Source organism: Mus caroli, chromosome 13, assembly GCF_900094665.2.
Source record: "Mus caroli chromosome 13, CAROLI_EIJ_v1.1, whole genome shotgun sequence".
Taxonomy (NCBI): Eukaryota; Metazoa; Chordata; class Mammalia; order Rodentia; family Muridae; genus Mus; species Mus caroli.
This window is the reverse complement of record NC_034582.1, coordinates 99,169,235-99,174,791: the sequence shown is the minus strand read 5'-3', so window position 1 is coordinate 99,174,791 and position 5,557 is coordinate 99,169,235. Positions and strand designations below refer to the sequence as shown.

Here is a 5,557-nt window from a genome sequence, read left to right as displayed (position 1 = left end):
CTCCATTTCTCTTTCCCTCCTATCTGACCACCACATATTCGCACACTGAGGTGTTTCTAGCTGCTGGCTGGCTACATAGTTGAAAGGTCCCTGGGTAATATCCTCTATCCACAATATGTGGCATGTCGGCAAGCAGGTGACTGTGGCCCATCTGTGCCAAGCACTGGAGGGCAAATAGGTGGGTGGCATGGTAGTCTGCTGATCTCTTTCTGTCTTCCTCCTTCACCACTGTGCTGCCTGGATTTGAGTTTATTTGATTTGAGTTTATTTGATTTTATATTTATGTGTCCCATGCATAAAACAACTTTAGCCATCAAGCCAGACATCAAACTAGGATGAACAAAGGACTTCACCTGCTGTGCCCCGACTGATATAAGAGCAACACCACCAACAAGGTGTTTCTTTGCCCACTGCCAAGGGGACTATCTTCTGACTCTTACAGGCTTTCTATTTCTTCTTCCATGATGTTCCCTGGGGCTTAAATGTAGGAGAGTTTTTTAGATGTATTCATTGGGACAAGGCTCAATAGCTCTGCATTCTGATTTTTCAGTTGGCTATGATTTTCTGTACTAGTCTTGGAAAAAATATACTTCATTGTTTTACAACAATCTTTCTTTATGCTCTGATTTCACTCCTATTTTTAATGTGCTTAAATGCTTTTTAGTACATGGTGGTGATTTTACTCACCTTTTTAAAAGTGTAATTACTATATCAAATAGAATGTATGTATTAATGTCTTCTATTACTTTTTGGGGGGTTTTGTTTTGCCTTGTTTTTTGTTTTTTGGGTTTTTTTTTGGAGGGGGGGTTGAGACAGGGTTTCTCTGTATAGCCCTGTCTGTCCTGGAACTCACTTTGTAGACTAGGCTGGCCTTGAACTCAGAAATCCATCTGGCTCTGCCTCTGGCTCTGCCTCCTGAGTGCTGGGATGAAAGGCATGTTCCACCACGCCCGGCTTTCACTATTTTAAATTTTTATAATGTGTCAGAGAATCTATAAATCTTTAAGTGATGAGCTGGTGACTTAAAATCATGAATCAATGAATGAAGTAGTAAATTAATAAGTGAAATATGAAAGCATAAATGTTGATGAGGTTTCTAATATTTGAAGATGAGTTCAGCCTTGTACCATTAGAAAAAAAAATATAAACATCAGACCCCTCCTTAGAAAAGGATGCAAAGAAAAGGCCAATTTTTACTTTTGTAAAGGAAAATACCATATGCCTAATTGATAATAACTGGAATAAACAAAGCCCAAGATGGTAGTCTCAACTCTACAGTAATTTACCTTAACTGATTCCAAACCTCTATCATCTAATATTTATTTGCAAACAAATTCAGGGATTAAGGTTTTAGACATCAGTATAAGAAACAGTCTGCAGGTTCTTCAACATTTGCTCTCAAAGACTTTGATTAAGAACATGTTCTGGGACTCTTCATGCCACAGGCGCCCTAGCACAACCAGGATCTTGGGGTCACTGGTGAATGGAACACAACTTGTGTTCCAAAACAACCCAGAGGGGCTTCTGCCAGCAGGAACAGGGACACAGGAAACCCACCCCACCAGCAGCTAGGTTTCATTCTGGTCAGAGCCACCTTGGGCACAAACTCAGCTGATGGTCCCATGGTCCCCCAGAGGACTCACCATGCCACAGGCACCCTAGCACATCCAGGATCTTAGGATCACTGAGAAGTGTTGGCCTTTAGAGAGGGCTCTGACCCTGGGACTCAGGTGAGAGCAACATCTTGTACCCCAGGTCTCTCAGAGACCAGTCCTTGCTGCTTGTGGTTTGCAGAAGCAACAGAGCTTCTTGGACAGGGTCCCTTCGGGCCTTCATGTTCAGCCAAGAGGTGGATCTGAGCACCAGAACTCCAGGGACAGTCAGTGCAAGAGGAAAGCTTGCCTGCAAAAAGTGCTCTGACCACTAGGGCTCAGAAGGGAGTTGGACTCCTAGGAGTGCTGACAGAGGATAAGACAATCACAGGAAGAACAAGCTTCATCCAGAGACAGCTAGAACATCTAACGCCAGAGATAACCAGATAGTGAAAGGCAAACTTATTGCTAACAGAAACCAAGATCATTTGGCATCATCAGAACCCAGTATGCCCACCACAGAGAGTCCCAGATAACCTTATAAAACCCAAAAAGCAAGATTCAGATTTAAAATCATATCTCGTGATGCATGCAGACTGTTTTAAGAAAGGCATTAATAACTCACTTAAAGAAATACAGGAGAACGCTGCTAAACAGTGGAAGCCCTTAAAGAGGAAGTACATAAATCCCTCAAAGAATTACAGGAAAACACTGCTAAACAGGTAGAAGACCTTAAAGAGGAAACACAAAAATCCCTCAAAGAATTACAGGAAAACACAACCAAACAGGTGATGGAATTGAACAAAACCATCCAAGATCTAAAAATGGAAGTAGAAACAATAAAGAAAACCCAAAGGGAGACAATTCTGGAGATAGAAATCCTAGGAAAGAAATCAGGTACCATAGATGTGAGCATCAGCAAAAGAATCCAAGAGATAGAAGAGAGAATCTCAAGTGCAGAATATTCCATAGAGAACATGGACACAACAATCAAAGAAAATGCAAGATGCAAAAAGATCCTAACTCAAAACATCCAGGAAACCCAGGAAAAAATGAAAAGACCAAACTTACAGTAATAGGTATAGATTAGAAGGAAGATTTTCAACTTAAAAGGCCAGTAAATATCTTCAACAAAATTATATTAAAAAAAAAAAAAAACCTTCCCTAACCTAAAGAAACAGATGCCCATGAACATACAAGAAGCCTACAGAACAATAGACTGGAACAGAAACGAAATTCCTCCCGAAACATAGTAATCAGAACAACAAATGCACTAAAGAAAGATAGAATATTAAAAGCAGTAAGTAAAAAAGGCAAGTAACATAAAAACACAAACCTATTATAATTATACCAGATTCTCACCAGAGACTATGAAATCCAGAAGATGCTGGACATATGTTACACAGACTCTAAGAGAACATAAATGCCAGCCCAGGCTACTATACCAGGCAAAACTCTCAATTACAATAATGGAGAAACCAAAATATTCCATGAAAAAAACCAAATTAACACAATATCTTTCCATGAATTCAGCTCTTCAAAGGATAATAAAGGGAAAACTCCAATACAAGGAGGGAAATTATGCCCTAGAAAATGCAAGAAAGTAATCATTCAACAAACCTGAAAGAAGGTAGCTGCAAGAACAGAATCCCAAATGTCACAACAAAAATTACAGGAAGCAACAATTACTTTTCTTAATATCTCTTAATATCAATGGACTCAATCCCCCAATAAAAAGACATAGACTAACAGACTGGCTACACAAACATGACCCAACAGTTTGCTGCTTACAGGAAACCCACCTTAGGGAAAAAGACAGACACTACCTAAGAGTAAAAGGCTAGAAAACAATTTTCCAAGCAAACAGTCTGAAGAAACAAGCTGGAGTAGCCATTCTAATGTCAAATAAAGTACACATCCAAGCCAAAGTTATCAAAAAAGACAAGGAGGGGCACTTCATACTCATCAAAGGTAAACTCTTCCAAGATGAACTCTCAATTCTGAATATCTATGCTTCAAATGTAAGAGCATCTATATTCATTAAGGAAACTTTAGTAAAACTCAAACCACACATTGCACCTTACACAATAATAGTGGGAGACTTCAACACCCCACTCTCATCAATGGAAACAGAAACTAAACAGAGACACATTGAAACTAACAGAAGTTATTGAATAAATGGATTTAACAGATACCTATAGAACATTTTATCCTAAAACAAAAGAATATACTTTCTTCTCAGCACCTCACAGTTACCTTCTCCAAAATTGACCATATAATTGGTCACAAAACAGGCCTCAACAGATAGAAAAAAATTGAAATTATCCCATGCATCCTTCCAGATCACCACAGACAAAGGCTGATCTTCAATAACAACATAAATAATAGAAAGAGAGCGCTCATGTGGAAGCTGAACACTGTACTCAATGATAACTTGGTCAAGGAAGAAATAAAGGAAGAAATTAAAGACTTCTTAGAGTTTAATGAAAATGAGGCCACAACATACCCAAATTATAGGACACAATGAAAGCAGTCCTAAGAGGAAAACTCATAGAACTGAGTGTTGCCAAATAGAAACTAGAGAGAGCATACACTAGCAGCTTGACAGCACACCTAAAAGCTCTAGAACAAAAGGAAGCAAATTCACCCAAGAGGAGTAGAATGCAGGAAATAATTAAACTCAGGGATGAAATCAACCCAGTGGAAACAAAAATAACTATACAAAGAATCAACCAAACCAGGATCTGGTTCTTTGAGAAAATCAGCAAGATAGATAAACCCTTATCCAGACTAACTAGAGGGCACAGGGGCAGTATCCTAATTAATAACATCAGAAATGAAGATGGAGACATAATAACAGAACCTGAGGAAAACCAAAGCATCAGCAGATGCTAGTGCAAAAGGCTATCCTCAACAAAACTGGAAACCCTGAATGAAATAGACAGTTTCCTAGACAGATATGAGGTACCAAAGTTAAATCAGGATCATATTAACAATCTAAACAGTCCCATTTCCCTGAAGATATAGAAGCAATCATTAATGGTCTCCAACCCCTCCCCCCCAAAAAAAAAGCCCAGGACCAGATGGGTTTAGTNGAGAGTTCTACCAGACCTTCAAAGAAGTCCTAATTCCAATTCTCCTCAAACTATTCCATAAAATAGAAACAGAAGGAACTCTACTCAATTCATTCTATGAAGCCACAATTACTCTGATATCTAAACCACATAAAGACCCAACGAAGAAAGAGAACTTTAGACCAATTTCCCTTCTGAATATTGATGCAAAAATACTCAATTGAATTCTTGCTAACCAATCTAAGAACACATCAAAACAATCATCCATCATTATCAAGTAGTCTTCATCCCAGGGATGCAGGAATTGTTTAATATACAAAAATCCATCAAAATAATCCACTATAAAAACAAACTCAAACAAAAACCACATGATCATCTCCTTAGAGGCTGAGAAGGCATTTAACAAAATCCCAAACCCATTCATGATAAAAGTCTTGGAAAGATAAAGAATTCAAGGCCCATACATAGACATAATAAAAGCAATCTACAGCAAACCAGTAGCCAACATCAAACTAAATGGAGAGAAACTTGAAGTAATCCCACTAAAACCCCGAACTAGACAAGGCTGCCCACTTTCTACCTACCTATTCAATATAGTACTTGAAGTCTTAGCCAGAGCAATTAGACAACAAATGGAGATCAAGGGGATACAAATTGGAAAGGAAGAAGTCAAAATACCACTTTTTGCAGATGATATGATAGTATATATAAGTGACCTTAAAAATATCCACCAGAGGGAATCACCATGCCTGACCTAAAGCTTTACTACAGAGCAATTGTGATAAAAACCGAATGGTACTGGTATAGTGACAGACAANTAGACCAATGGAATAGAATTGAAGACCCAGAAATGAACCCACACACCTACGGTCACTTGATCTTCAACAAGGG

At 38.6% G+C, this 5,557-nt stretch overlaps 1 non-coding gene across 1 annotated transcript; it reads right to left on the bottom strand.

Moving 5' to 3' along the window:
* Nucleotides 1-280: 280 nt before the first annotated feature.
* LOC115029126 lies at nucleotides 281-422 on the bottom strand. Its single transcript, XR_003834697.1, has one exon. It is a non-coding gene; the product is annotated as a small nucleolar RNA SNORA48 (small nucleolar RNA).
* Nucleotides 423-5,557: the final 5,135 nt, after the last annotated feature.